At 38.6% G+C, this 16636-nt stretch overlaps 1 protein-coding gene across 1 annotated transcript in view; it reads right to left on the bottom strand.

Annotated features, from left to right (window-relative positions):
• The window catches only part of Dlg5 (Discs large 5), a 74035-nt gene extending 57986 nt beyond the window's left edge, over positions 1 to 16049 (bottom strand). Inside the window, exon 1 of the mRNA XM_067768773.1 lies at positions 15607 to 16049. The gene's annotated coding sequence lies outside the window, so the exon portion shown is untranslated. The remainder of the gene's footprint in view (positions 1 to 15606) is intronic.
• Positions 16050 to 16636: the final 587 nt, after the last annotated feature.

Raw genomic sequence — 16636 nt, 5'->3', positions numbered from 1 at the left:
ACAAGTATGTTCGGTGCTGCTTTGTTTGCTGCTTCGACAACCCACAATTTGTTTGTCCCACAATCTCCATCAACCTTTGCTCCGATGACTGCTTCGGATTTTGGTGGTATTTGCTGACTCTCTTTCACCAGTACTCGTTTACTGCTGTAGCCTCTCTTGTAGCCGAAATTAAGTGGTACATCCATGTTCTTATATCGCATCGTCTTACTTTGCATGTCGATCTTGATGCCGTGGTTGATTAAGAAGTCCACTCCAATTATGATTTCATCAACAATATCTGCCACTATAAAATTGTGTAGTACCGTGACGTTTCCAATTGCTACTTCACATTCTACTTCTCCAATTACCTGGGTGTCCTCTCCCGTGGCTGTACGTAATCTTGCTCCAAGCAATGGTCTTATCTTTTTGTTGACTAAATCCGCTCGAATGATGGAATGAGATGTACCCGTATCTACAGTCAGTAAACGTTCCTTTCCGTCCACATGTCCTCCAACAGTAAGATTGCTCGATCTTCTTCCAATCTGCGAGATAGAGATTATGGGGCATTCAATTGCGGGAGCCAGCTGTCGCCCCTTGCGGCTGACTCGATTTAGTTTAACGATTGCGTGGTCTTGGAGATTTGCTCATCACCTTCTGCTCTGCGTTTACGACCACCCACATTGTTGGAACTGTTAGGGTTGGTGTTGCAATAACGCGCAATATGGCCTGGCTTCCCACACTTAAAGCATTTGACTGCATCATTATTCTTCTGCTGCGTACCCTTCAATGCTTCCAAAATTGCGTCTACCCAGTCTGACCTTTCCACATCCACGCGATGAGCTTTGTACGCTGGCTTACTCAAAAGTGAGGCTATTTCCTGAGTCAGTGCATGCGATACCGTTTCAGCAAATGTTAGTTTTGGATTCGCATGTGTAGCCCGCTTCGTTTCCACATCTCGTATGCCATTTATGAAACTCTGGATTTTTACCCTTTCAGTGTATTCCACGGGTGCGTCCGCATTTGCAAGATGAGCCAATCTTTCAATATCTGAAGCAAACTCCTGCAATGTCTCATTTGCTTTTTGGTAGCGGTTTTGCAACTCAATTTGGAATATCTGTTTTCTATGCTCGCTTCCATAACGTCGTTTCACAGCAGTCATCAATGCTTCATAATTGTTCCGCTCTCCTTCGGGAATCGTCTGTAGGATTTCCGCTGCTGGTCCCTTCAATGCCACGAACAGTGCAGCAACTTTATCTTCCGCATTCCAAACTGTAGCTTGAAGACCTGGAAAGGAACAGAACCGTCAAAAAATGGAGTTTTTACCTTCGTATTACTCGCTGAAGCAGCCGGCCGATTAAGTTGCAATTCCTGTATACGACCTCTCAACGCATCCACCTCTGCCTCGAATTTTTCTTCAAACTGCGTTATTTTCTCGTCCATACGCGCTTCGAGTTTTGATGATATACGCGCCTCTTGATCTTTCAGTTGTGTTTCCATCTTTGATGTAATCTGTGTCGACATTTCTGAAATACGTGTCTCATGTGATTCCAGCTGCGATGCCATATATGTCTTCTGCTCTTCCAGAGATGACATTTGCGATGACATTTCTGAAATACGTGCCTCCTGTGCTTCAATCTTCGCTGTTATACGGTTCTCCTGCGATTCCAGCTGAGTTTCCATCTTGGATGTTATGCCTGTCTCTTGCGATTCCAGTTGGGATGCCATATTTGTGGATATTTGTGATGACATTTCTGTTATACGTGCCTCTTGCGCTTCCATCTTGGATGTTACTGTCGATGTTTGAGCAGTTATTGCAGCCAATATCATGTTCAAGTCTGTGCGGTAATTGTCTGCGATGTTTCGTTTTTCTCTTCAATTTTTGTTGTCTCCTCGCCATCAAGATTAAAGACATACTCTTCCACATCAATTCCTTCTAATTCCATTGCCTCTCGTAGTCGTGCCTGAAGTTCGAGTTTAACGCCGCTTGTATTCAATCCACGGCTCTCCAACTCCTTCTTCAGTTGCGGGATCTTCAATTCACTTAACTTTGCCATGTCCTTGTTGTCCTCTGGAATTTATTCAACAATTCCTCTTCTGACACCAATTGTAACGAATTTACTTGCAAATCCTCTTATTTGCCCTTTTTCTAAGTTCGTATCACTAAACTGTTGAATAAATAACTCCAATATTGAATAATGGAAAAATGGCCTTTATTGAAGTACTTCACAATACACTTATACTTTGCAACGATTAGCTTGCTTAATAACCAAACTGATTGATAGCTCAAATGAAACTCTTTCAAAATAATACTGCTATTGCTCGCTAGATATCGTCTTAATCGAAACTGCTTGACAACTCAAATCAAACTGAATTCCAGCGCCTCTACATCTGTCGCCTTTTATACTCTTTGATTTTAACATTCGCATCTTCTAGGCGCTTCCAGAATCTACTAGTCCATTAGCTCTCAAACATCTCAGCTGTAACTACAATTGCACAATTTTATAGTTTTTCTCATTGCATTTATATGCATGTGTTTGCGCATTGACTCTCCGCTGCTCGTATACGTACATGGTACATATGTGTAGACGCAATTATTTATTCGTTTATGTAGATACATAATGATTGAATTATTGATGTGAATGTTTGTAGTTTACAGTCTCTCGCGCACACATAGGCGTATAAGTAAATGCATCTGTGTGTGACATCTCTATGCTGCCTTTTATATGTATATACATGATTTGATTATTGACGTAAATATCGCTCAGCATGGCCTTAGCATCGCCTTAGTGATGGTATAGCTTAGTGATGCTAATATGCGTGACAATATTATCACACTCACTCGGGGAACCGCATGCATAATGAACAGCTATTACTTTAACGATAGCGACTCATTCAATCGTACAACTACTGTTAAGGATTTAGGAGTATACTTAGACTCGAAGCTTAGATTCGACTTTCATAGGGAGTACATAATCAGTGCTGCTAATTCAAAACTCGACTTTCTCAAACGTAATTCCAAATACTTTTTTGATCCGCTAACGCTAAAAAAGTCTTTACATTAGCCTTGTAAGATCCATTTTGGAATATGCCTGCATCATTTTGCACTCAGAATTTGTCACACATTCCAGCCGGGAAAGAGTTCAAAGGAGATTCACTAAATTCGCCCTTCGACGAATGTTCACTTTTGAATCGATGCCATCTTTTATTATTATTATTATTATTAGCTTCTTTATTTAGCCGTAGCTATTTAAAACTTTCAAGTGCAGTTTAGTAGTACAAAATCGGTAATCTTAGCAATAGCTATTTGGCTCATTGTGAGCTATAATGTTCTCTAATATGATATATTATCAGTCTTTTGAATACATTAATATTTCTTTCCTTTTTAATATTGCTTGGCAATTCATTAAAAAGTTTTAGGCCTTTATACATTAAAATATTTTGTGCCTTATTGGATTTATAAAATTTAATTCTAAAATCATTCTTGTTCCTTAAGCCGTAGGGTTGCACATCTCCTACATATGCTATTTGGCTCGTTAAGTACTTTGGTAGTAGGTGATATTTCATTTTAAACGAAAAAGAAGTACGTTCATAATTGTTCTTTGATTGATATTTAACCATTTCAGAGTTTCTAACATATATGTGATTGGTGTCAGCCTATTACATAATAGTATGCACCGCATCCCTTTGTTTTGTAGTTTTTGCAGCCTGTTTTTGATCTGTGTGGATCCCAGGAATAAAATAGTCGAACAGTATTCAAAATGTGGCTTGATCATTACATTAAATATCTTTGCTGCGCTGTTGATAGGTATATTTTTGCGAATTCTTCGGAAAAATCCAATTTTTTTTCGAGATTTTGCTGCAGATATAATCTATATGCTTATCGAAATTTAATTTTTTGTCGATGACAATGCCTAGATATTTAACTTCGTCAACTTTATCTATTATTTCATCATTAACTATAATATTATCTTCCGATTCGCCGTTGATTACAATTGCTTTCGTTTTTTAACGTTGAGTTTTAGCTTGTTCATACTAATATAGTTATAGATAAATTTTAAGTTATAGTTCAACCTAGCAATACACTCCTGACATGAATTTCCTGTAGTATATAGTAGTGTATCATCTGCAAATTGACAGATTTCAACTCCTTGTAGTATATTTTGCATATCATTAATATATATTAGGAACAGAAGAGTACCAAGCACTTCACCTTGTGGTACGCCTAGTGTTATTTGTGCAGGCTCTGAGATGCTTTCTGCGACTTTCGTGCGTTGCCATCTGTTACTCAAGTAGCTTTCGAACCACTGATTTTCGACTCCATCAATTCCATACCTTCTCATTTTCTCTACCAAAATACATCTGTCAATTGTTTCGAATGCTCGCTTGAAGTCCAGAAATACAGCAGCTATGCATTTTCCCTCATTCATTTCTGATTTCCAGTTAGAAATTACTAAATTTAACGCTGTCTCACAGCTATGTCGCTGCCGGAATCCTGATTGGTTTTCGGATATCAGTTGATTCTTCTCCATATAGGCTTCCAATTGCTTGTGTACCACTTTCTCAAGTATTTTACTCTCGGTCATTAACATATTAATTGGTCGAAACTCTTCTGGATTCACCGCGTTTTTTACTTTTTCCACTGGTACCACCATGGACATTTTCCAGTTGCTGGGAAATTCACCACTCTTTAAAGAATTATTAATAATTTTCAGGAGGGTTGGTCCTATTATTTCGAAGGCGCACAGTATAATTTTTGTCGAGACGCGGTTGTAATCTTTTTTATTGTTCATGACTTTAATAACGCTAAAGAGATCGTTTAAGTCCAATGTTTTAAATTAAAATTGCGTTCCAGATGGCTTAACATAGTTAGTATATGACAGTTAGTATATGAATATCTCTGTTGAGCTCTTCAACACTTTCTATAAAAAATGTATTAAGCTCATTAGCTATTTCCACTTTATTTTTTAGTTCATGGCCTTTCACAATTATTTTGCCTATTTCAGTTCTCTCTTCGTTTAATACGAGTTGCTTTATTGTTCTACACATTGCTTTTTGCTCTTTTGAAGTATCAATTTTATTAGATATATATTTGTTTCGCGCACTTTGGAGCTCCTTAGTATAGTAGTTTCTATAATCTTTATAATTTTGCCAATCCGCACACGAATTGCTCCACCTGGCTAACTTGTATAATTGTATTTTAGTATGCTTCATTTTGCGTAGATTGTTCCCAAACCACCCCACAGTGTTTCGTGTAGAACAAGCTAGCTGGACAAAAACAAAGTTCTTATTCCAAGAAAAGTGTAATGAGAAATGAAAGAAAACTAAAAAATAACGGGATTTCTGCTTTTTTTTTTTGATATTTTTGCTCATATATATTGAGTAATTGAAGTAAGAAGGCAGGAGTGACCATAAAATGCATTGATTAATTTGCAAAATTTTTGTTTCATATTTCTTTTAAGTGAACACTTTTATATAATTTTTTTGATGCATTCTAAGCCCGAAGGTAAGTAAAATTTTATAATAGTAATTCTTTCGCAATTAGAGTATTTTCAATATATTTAACATTCCGTTATTAATAAGAAAAGGTATTTTTTCTCTATACTTTTAACTTTAGGGACAAAAAAGTTACATACATCCGCGGACATCCGGTCTAAAAATTACATATGTTATAGTCGTAGTATTCTCTAATAGTAGAAAGAAAAAACCATTGCGAATTCTTTGCACATCTATTTTAAATTTTTTTTTTTTTTTAGATTTTGTTATCTCCACATATAAAATAGGATGTATGAACGTACCAGCTCCGACGAGATATTTGAACCTTTAAAGCTGATCTACAAACGGCAAAACCAACACACTCACAGTCACGATGAGAACTTAAACTGAGATGAGTAGTTAAATTTTAGGTACGCGGCCAAAGTGGCAACCAGAGCACACCAAAAGCAAAAAGGCGAAGATCACTGACTTCAACCTGCAACAACCTACCGCACCAGTCACCAAGGTATAAAAACAGGTACATACAAAACAATCCTAATGCAGGTATAACCACACAGGAACGCTACACAAAACAACCCCATTTGGTAGCATCTACGCCAATACCTGAATGTAATATAAATACTGCACAACTGATAACAAATCAGAACGATCAACGACACTTAAGATGGCAGCACAACAATCATCAGCTATTCACCCTGTCGGAAAATCAACAACACAAAGCAGTTTAGTTATAACCGTACCAAGAACGGAGTTTTTTCACATTTGGGTTCAACATTCGAAGGAAACCAGATATAAAGAATTATTGAGTTTTGTTGAACTTAAGTACGATTTAAGCGAAGCAGCCGAGTATTCGATAAAAAGTTTAAGCTTACAAATATCGGCATATTCGTCGAAGCTGGATCAAAAGTGGAACACTTCTGGAAGACATAAGGAGCGATGTTTGAATAAAAACTCGGAGTGGCTTTCGAGTCCAGACTTCACATTTACAATAACGGTGGATTCAAAGTTGCCATCAGACTAACCAACCACTTCTTCAGCTAACCCCGACCCCGGAAAACGAAAGGACTTGTTAGCTGCAGTGAAAAATCCAAACGGCGTCGAGTGGATGACCTCTTGCAATCTAAAAGTCCTGGTGAGTTACTTTATGCGGCAGAAGTATCAACGTGTATGTCCGGCAACAGAAATGTTGCTAACATTAGAAAAAAATCACAGGAAACCACTCAAATATCCGGCAAAAAGATGAGATGTGATCCAGATGCAAGATAATTGAGCAATGTAGAAGCTTTAGCATACTACGTAGATAGCAAGTCGACGACTCATGGGTACAAAACGACTTGGAAGTGGAGCATCAAGGCAGGCCATAAGGTTTATCCATCATTTTATAGTCTAAGAAAAGCTAAGGCAGAATACTATCCAAATGAAATTGATGTGGGTGAAACACGTGCGGAAATTAAAGTCCAGTCCGTATTAGATAAAACTGTTGACCGTTTAGTTTTAGCAAATCAAGAAGTTTTTGTAAGTTTATTACCTACAAACTTGACGTATACTTTAATCAGCAAGTGGGGTTGCGATGGAAGCTCTGGCCATAGCACATATAAGCAAAAGTTTACATGCAGTTCTGACACTGATGAGTTTTTGTTTATATTTTCTTTCGTTCCTCTTCCATTACAGGATGAAAAAGGTAACATTGTTTGGCAGAATCCTCGACCTTCTTCTACCAATTAAATATATTTTTTCTAAAGAAACAAAAGATTTTATTCTTTTTGAAACGAACAAAGTTTTAGAGGAGATAAGTGCGTTGTTGCCAACAAAGTACATGCTCGAAGAATACAAAGTTTCCGTAAATCACAATATGCTTCTTACAATGATTGACAGAAAAGTTTGCAATGCTTTGACTGAAACTTCTTCCGCAAAAAGTGTTATATTTGTGGTGCCACTCCAAAAGATATGAATAATGAGTTACTGGACTTTAAGCCTAACCTAGATAATCTTGGTTTTGGTTTGTCTACTCTCCATGCATGGATAAGATGCTTTGAATGCTTGCTTCACATAAGTTATCGCCTCGAAGTAAAAAAATGGCAGCTTATGAATGAGGCAGATAAAGAGAGTATAAAGCTACGTTCCAATGAAGTCCAGAATAAATTTAAAAGTGTACTTGGATTGATAGTAGATAAACCAAAACCAGGTTTCGGCAATACCGATGACGGCAACACTGCTCGTAGGTTGTTCGAAAATTCTGAGGCTAGTGCTGAGAATACGGGATTGGATGTAACGCTCATCAAAAGATTCGACACTCTCCTTCGCGCATTAGCATCTGCGTACAATATAAATAACCAAAGATTTGAAAAATTTGCGGTCGAGACTAAAAAACTATATATAGATCTCTATCCATGGTTTAATATGCCTGTTACAGTTCATAAAATCTTAGTGCATAGTACTGATATTATAAAATCAGCAATTTTACCTATTGGTCAACTTTCTGAGGAAGCCCGTAACAAAGATTTGAGACGATAACACACAAAAGCAGTCGCGTGAAGCCACGAATAGAGATCTTATGAATATGTTGCTTATAATATCGGATCCTTTAGTTAACATTTTTTGGGAGATACCTAAGAAAAAATTTAAATGCCTGACTTCAGAAGTCTTAAATTTACTGTCACCCGATAATGTTGAGGAGTCAAAAAATACCCCAGTTGTTTCAGGCTTTCACAGTAGTGTTGCTGATGCTCATGACTATTCCACAAGTGACTCATCGAATGAAAGTGATGATAGCGAATAATAACATAATTATAAAATATAACCTACCCCATAACTTTTTGTTCGATCAGGTTTTATTTAATTTAAATCTATTGTCTTTTCTACTTTGTATGATACTTTACTTTTAAGTTTTTTGTAATAAGTAATTTTCACATAATTAATTTAATTATTTACATTGTTATTATTATTATTGCAATTCACTTTTACATTCCTGACTGGTACTATAAAATAATTTTGTAAAAATTGTAGTGCCAGGATAAATACTCAAATAAATACAAAATATGTATGTACATATGTACAGTCACTCACATAAATAAGTAGACAATTCTTACAATTTTCGCTTTCGCAAATTAATTTTAACTAATTTCCCATAAGAAAATGTGTCACGATCTATAACAAAAACTAAATTATATTTAAAAAATGTTTGAAACATTCGACGAATTTTCATAAAAAATTTTAATTTTTCTTTCGGAATTTTTAAAATTTTTTAGAGTATTGAGATTTGTAGTAGTCCATTCAATTTAAGTACAATAAAGTAATATTCTTAAGTCCTTTAAATTTTTTTGGACCTATGTATATGAAATAAGCAAATGTATGCATATGAAGTAAAATTTTGGAAAAAAATAAAAAAAATAAAATATGGCTGAAAAAAATTACGTAGTTGTAATAAATGACTGCATATGAAACGGAAAATCTCATAAAATAATTTTGTCCAGCTAGCTTGTTCTACACGAAACAGTGTGCACCCATCAAACTTTTTCTTTTTTGTAACCATTTTAGTAGTGATCATTTTATCAATGGACTCTTTTAGTTTATTACTTAAAATACTAGCCATGTCGCTTAGACCTCTCTTGCTCCTCATAATATTTTCAAAATTTGTATCTTGCAGTTGTCTTATCAAAAGATCCTTATCAAATTTGAATTTTTGAACAGTAATTTTTATTTTATCACGGTTAATTTGCCGGTTTTTTAGATTTATCTCAATTGATTCGTGGTCACTTATTTTATAGTTCATGTTCACCTTAGCTTCAACATCAGGCATATTAGTCACTACATAATCAATCAATGTAGCGCTAGTAATCGTAACTCTTTTTGGTTCTGAAACAACTTGCGTAAACGCATTGTCTGAGACTGCTTGAAAAATTTGCTGCTTGTATGCGCTGTTTACTAGCCAATCTATATTAAAATCACCCATTATTAGCGTTTCACTAGCAACATCACTCAATTGATCTATTTTTTCGTTGAAAAAGTCACAAAATACCCTTTCTGGACAGTTTTGCCTGTCTGGCGATCTATACAGTCCAACCAAAGTCAAATTTGTATTTTTACGTGTTACTTTTATAGTTAGACACCATATACTTTTTCCGATTGCAATTTCTTCTATCATTTCAAATTGCCACTGCGTGCTTACATAAAAAAGTACGCCTCCTGTATGATTCGATATACTATCACATCTCACTAATTTATAGTCACTGAGTTCTATTTCATTGTTTTGTATGTTATTTGTATGATGGGATTCAGTTACGCAAATAAAATCAAATTGCTCTTCAACTGAGATGGCTGCGAGTAGATTGAAATGCGGCCTGATACCGCCAATGTTCAAATACAAACATTTTATATTAGACGTTAATTGCTAATACTGAATCCTTTCAGATTCAATTTTTAATTTTTTTTGTAACGATTGACAACAAGTATCTCTGCAGTCATGATTTATGCACAAGCTACTTAGATTAAACCTTTGTTTTGCCTTCGCACAATTAACACATCTCAACACATTATTTGTACACTGACGATGCGTATGGCCCTCTTATGAACTAAGATGTAGAATTTTAAATATTCAGTGCCTTAATATTCGAAGGAAAATTTGTGGTATTTTCTTTATCAAAGACATTTACGACAACAAAATCTATTCTCCGGAACTACTTTTTCTTTTCCCCTTCTATGCACCTGAAAGGTGTCTAAGGGACAAATACATTTTCTACGTTCAAATGCGTAGAACGAATTTTGCAAATAATGAACCAATTCACAGAATGATCTCCTTATGTAACTCTGTTTGCAATCATGCCGATTTTAACTCATGTAAAGAACATTTTAAAGCTGATGTTATTGATTACTTTCTTTTCAATTAATATGTTCCACTATTTCTATTAATATATGAATGTTTGTACATGTGTATTTATTTATGCCGTAGCGAATTTTTTACAAACATTTTTGTTATGTCATTGTAATTATAAATTGTTACCATATATTTTTCTATTTCGATAATTTTTATCTAAGTTGTTACATATCTGTGAGGACTATGTCCGATAGATAATAATAATAAATAAAAATAATAAATAATAAATGCTGCGAGTCTAGCAAAGACGCTTCGAGCAGAGGAGGGATAAACGTACCTACAGACTTTGGAAACAGCAAAAATAATGTATTGCGTGAGTGCAGTGGCGCATAATTTGGAGATAGACAAACAGCTCAATGGCGTTGCAGTGTTACAGATAAATCTCCAACACAGTAAAGTGGCGTCGAGCGAGCTCCTCCTGACACTTGAGGAGGGTTCGTTTGATGTGGTGCTGATACAGGAGCCATGGCTCTCATCTGGAGGAAAGTTTTCTAAACTCAGCGCTCGCGGATTCAGTGTGTATTACACAAATACGAACAGCAGGTAAGATCTGCAGTCATTATTACAAAACACCTATACTCGTGTATTCTATCTAACTTCAGCGCCGAATACCTAGAAATGGTAGCAATAGAAGGGGAAAAAGAACCGTACCTTAGCACAACCATAAAAGTGCATAAGGCTGGTGGATCAAGAAGGGTGCATAGGACGGCTGGTCATACGTGCGGATGCGAATGCGCATCACAGCGTATGGGGAGGGGACGATATTAACGGTAGAGGTGAATCCATTTTTTTTATATACTACAGGTTGCTAACAGGAGTAGCGTTCCTACATATGTTGGGCCAACGTCAAGCAATATGATTGACAACACATTGAGCTATGAGCACTATATATCGGGGTATGAATAGAGGGTCCCTGACAGGGCATCCTTCTCAGACCATGCATTATCAGCTTCAGCATAGAGAAAATTTCAGAAATGTGTATAAAGAAGACTTGGACAGCCTAAAGATGTTACTACCGTTGAGGAGTTGGAGGAGAAGATTCAAAGGGAAAACAAAGTCACCATGGTGGATTAAGGAGTTGATTCTTTTTAGAAGGCATGTAAAAGAGATTCTTAAGTTGGCAGAAGTTGCGGAAAATGAGCAGTGCTGGGACGAATATAGATCTGTTGCGGGTGAAACCACCCAAGAGGATTTCATGGAAAAATGTCTATGCGGACATAGAATACTTGAGCGAAACGGCGAGACTGAGGCAAGTCATGTCCAATAGCCCGGCACGCTTCCCAAGGCAGCCGGTTCTTCGTACCGGAGCGACTCGGGATTTTTTTTCCCGACAAAGGGCTGTCATTTCAGTGTAACCCCATTTAATTTGTTGCGACCCTCCCACAAATTGTCAGCCTCGGAGCAGCTCCTTGCAGCTGGACTGCTCCATACCCTCCTACTCCGGGAAGGTATCGAACCTAGCCCCAGGCTGTGGTTCTGCTGCATATGCCGGAAAAGGATTTATGTTGTTGTTGTTGTTGTAGCGATAAGGTTGCTCCCCGAAGGCTTTGGGGAGTGTTATCGATGTGATGGTCCTTTGCCGGATACAGATCCGGTACGCTCCGGTAACACAGCACCATTAAGGTGCTAACCCCACCATCTCGGGAACGATTTACGTGGCCACATTAAACCTTCAGGCCATCTCCTCCCTCCCCACCCCAAGTTCCATGAGGAGATTGTTGCTAAAGTACAAAGTCGCAACAAAATCCTAGTCGTTTGCTGAAAATATAAAGAAACGTTGCTAGCCACGTACATAGTAAATGGCTGGCCGCTCATGAGCTACGCGTCACCAGTTTGCTCGCCTGGTCTTAAAAATACACACTGGAAAAGGCTACAGACCTGTAAAAATGCTGCAATCGGAACGGGTTTGCAGATCTTGCTGTGAGTTTAGTCTCTTGAATCGCACTGCGGATGTTGTGCCGCTTCATGAAATCAACTATCTCCGCGATCTTCCCAGTTAATCTATTACAGTTTAACTGCAGAATTCTGAAGTGCATAGGGGGAGACGTCGTAACTCTGGGAGTAAGTGACGGGTGACTACGCCTGGGTTGTGGAAGGCTATGACGCTCGGCATTGCTCTCGACTCTACTACGGAGATTGTAGATATGAGTGGGGGCAGCCGTATGAGTTGGTGGCGCCGTGGGGTGCGAGCAACAGCGGGTACTTGTTGTGGCTTGCTGAGCAGCGGGGCTGCTGGAAGGTAGTGGGGGCGCTAAGGCGTAGACTACGGGACGCCCTAGGGCGTGAACAGCAAGGAGCCACAAAAGATTTATAGAAGTTAGGTGGACGTCTGGTTTTGGGATCTAGCCCAGAACAACCTGTCCGATGCAACCATCCCTTACACGAGACACACTGACAAGAGTATGACCGTCCTAAAAAGATTCGTTTCCGGCAGATACAGCAAAACCATTTCTCAGGTACGGGGTCAGGAGACGGGGCCGGATTGGGTTCGATACCTTCCCGGACCAAGAGAATATGAAGCAGTCCCGCTGCAAGGAGCAGCTGGGAGGAAGACAATTTGTGGGACGGACGCAACAAATTAAATGGGATTACATTGAAATGACAGTCCTTGGTCGGGAAAAATCTATAAAAAATAAAGACGCTATCCTTTGGCGGTTCCTTTCCAGTTCTTTAAGATTCAGTTTCAGAAGACCGCAGCAGTGAACAACTGGAGTGATGAAGATAAAGTTGCTGCACCATTCGGGGCATTGAAAGGATCCGCTGCTGAAATCCTACAGACTACTCCCGAGGGAGAGCGGAACAACCACGAAACATTGATGAGCGCTCTAGAGATTAGATTAGATTAGATTAGGCTATACGGAAGCGAACACAGAAACCAGATATACCAAATAGAATTGGAAAACCGCCACCAAAAAACTAATGAGACTTTGCAGGGGTTTGCTCGGATATTGAAAGATTGGCTCATCTCGCAAATGCGGACGCACCCGTGAAAATCCAGTTTTATAAATGGCATACGGGACGTGGAAGCGAATTGAGCTAAATACGCAAACTCAAAGCTGACATTTGCTGAAACGGTATCCCATTCACTGACTCAGGAAACAGCGCCACTTTTGAGTCAGCCCACATACAAAGCTCATCGCGTGGAAGTCGAAAGGTTAGATTGGGTAGACACAATTTTGGAAGCACTGAAGGGATCACAACAGAAAAATGCCGGAGTTATGAAGTGTTTCAAGTGCGGTAACCCAGGTTACATTGCACGTCAGTACAGCACCGGTTCTGGTAGTTCCAACTTGGCTGGTCGTAAACGCAAAGCTGGAGGAGATAAGCAAGAGCGCCCCCAGCGGGTAAGGGGGTAAGAATTTACCCGCGGTAGGTATGCCTGTCGTAAGAGGCGACTTTAATACCAGATTCAAGGCGTGTGTAGCGCAACCTCTCCTCATGGAACTTGGGGGTGGGGAGGGAGGGGACGGCCTGAAGGTTTAATGTGGCCACATAAATCGTTCCCGAGATGGTCGGGCTAGCACCTTAATGGTGCTGTAGTACCGGAGCGTACCGAATCTGTATCCGGCAAAGGACCATAACATCGATAACACTCCCCAAAGCCTTCGGGGAGCAACCTTATCGCTACAACAACAACAACAACAGCATAAGCAAGAGCGAGCAAAATGTAAAGATCGAGAACTTGCCCCAGCTATTGAATGTCGGGTGATACCTATCTCGCAAACTGGAAGGAAATCGAGCAGTCTTACAGTCAAAGGAAATGTGGATGGCAAAGAACGTGTACTGACTGTAGATATGGGCGCATCCCATTCCTTAATCCGATCTGATTTGGTGGACAGGAGAGTAAAGCCATTACCTGGAGCTAGGTTGCGTACGTTCACTGGCGAGTATAACCAAGTCCAGAGAGAAATAATATGTGAAGTTTTAATTGGAAAGGTCATGGTTCTACACAAATTCGTTGTGCCGGAGATCGTTGATGAAGTCATATTTGGAGTGGACTTCTTAGTTGACCATGGATCAGGATCGACATGAACGGAAGGAATATGTGCTATAAGAACCAGGATGTATCACCCAGGATGTATTATCCCAGAAAGAATGCAAAAATGGTTTCAAGCCAGGGCGCACTACTGTTGTGAACCGGCAACCCGATACTGATGATGCAAAGTCAATCCGTCAAGATAAAGCTCTGCGAAGTAGTTAATTGGCCAAACAACAGAGTGTGAAGGAACGGTCCATGATGAGTATTAGGATGAAACACAGGTACGACAAGAACAATAATTCGGATGGTTTCCTGGAGGGTGATTTGGCACTGCTATACAACCCTCACCGGCGGAAAGGTCTTTCATCCAAATTTTGGTGCAGTTGGGAAGGCCCGTACAAAGTTGTGATGAGGATCAGTGATACCATCTACCGCATACAAACCATTGAGAAACCACGAAATAGAAGGGTGGTTCATTTGGAGAGGCTAGCAGCGGTTAGATCAAGAGATTTGTCTGATCGGGACGATCAGACTTAGGTGGAGGGCAGTGTGACGAATATTAGCATCACTAAGCGATACTAGCATCACTAAGCCGATACTAAGCAGCCACTCGTACGTACGTAAACAAAACAATCATCATTTATACACATACATACGAGGCAGCGGAGAGATACTCACAAACGCATGTCATCATCAGCCGAAGTAGTACTCACATATACACACGCATATGGCTACAAACTACAAATATACATGTATATGGTTGGTAACCAAGCATGAAGTTCACGAAATTACTAGACCTTAGGAGAAAAAGGTGAACGGGGGAAACCGAGAGTATAAAAGCAGCGCAAACTGAGGCATGACTAAGCAGTGTGATTTAAACACGCTATTGGTTGCGAAGTATAAGTGTTATTGTGAAGTACTCTCAAAATAGTATAATAAAGACAATTTTGCATTATTGAATATTTGAGTTATTTATTCAACAGTTTAGCGATTCGAACGTTAGCAGGTTTGGAATAAGCGGAATTTCACTAAATTCGTTACAGTATAGATTTCGCGAAGGCAGCGTGAAAGTGTATACGAAATTAGTTAAGCTGAATTCTTGAATAGAAATATGCATCAAAATTAACGAACATGTATTCGGGAGCTGTGCAATGCAAGTGAAAATCTGCTCTTATAACCTGCTAACTCACCTGAAAAAAATCGCATACACAATACGTATACGTGGGCACTTTCTAATAAGCAGGATCAGGGTTTAATCACATATTTGGCCATACATACATACCTTGTTATTGTCACCGTCCTTTTTTCAATACGTTTTAGTGCCAAATAAATTTCGCCTTTCACTTCGTCTTTATTACAGATGTACTTGGATGCCAGTAGAGACTAGCGCTACAGAACGTTGGCATCCAATTTTATTGCTTTTGATTTTCTAGTTGTATCTTATTGCTGCTGGTGCTGTTAGTGTAATCGTCGTTGCGAGCGTTTTCTTTACTTTAAATTTTTTTTTTACTGGTTGATCAACGCCCATCTTTCAATCACATTTTCGTTATTTAATCACTTCTCTTTAGACTGTTTTATACGATTCATACACTTGACAGCTTTTTCTTAATTTTCCACTAATTTTTACTCGCAAATTTCAGATATTATTACAATAATAAGGCACTTGAAAATTTTTCCGCAAAAAGGTGAAATTTTTTATCGCGAAGTACAAAAGCGGAGATATAATAAAATGAAAGAACCGACAATTCGTTTTGACATTTACCATTGATATTGGGTAGTAACCCGGATCCAAATTGACATGGTAAATGAATGGATAAGCAAGATTGAAATCGTAGATCACAAGCTTGATGTGGTAGACGACAATCTGAGGTGGTTTTAATTTGTCATAAAAAGCTGTAGTTACCCACGAACGTACGTACAAACAACCCTTCAAAAAACGCGAGTACTCCATAAATAGTGTAAAGCTGGAGACATTGGTGCTTTATCGGTAACCGTATCGGTAGCATTATAACAGCTGATTCGACCTATCTTATGAGAATCAATGCAATCGATTATTGGTGCCGCTAAGGTCGTAACCGTGGTTCAACTATATACAGGTTGGCTCATCTGTAAAGCAACAAAATATGTCTGTCCAAATTGTCAAAATCTGTGTATTGGTGTTGGTGCGAATGGTATGGAATGGAAACATAAAACTTAGCAGTTTTTTTATGTGTAAGTAAAATGTTACCAATGTGTTGGTTTCATTTTGAGTTTGTCATCTCCTTTTGACAATCCCTTCGACCATGCAATGACATAAATGAAATCAGCTGATG

This window comes from Eurosta solidaginis, chromosome 2 (genome assembly GCF_040869045.1).
Source record: "Eurosta solidaginis isolate ZX-2024a chromosome 2, ASM4086904v1, whole genome shotgun sequence".
Taxonomy (NCBI): Eukaryota; Metazoa; Arthropoda; class Insecta; order Diptera; family Tephritidae; genus Eurosta; species Eurosta solidaginis.
The sequence above is the reverse complement of the archived record's forward strand: the minus strand, read 5'-3'. Positions and strand labels throughout refer to the sequence as shown.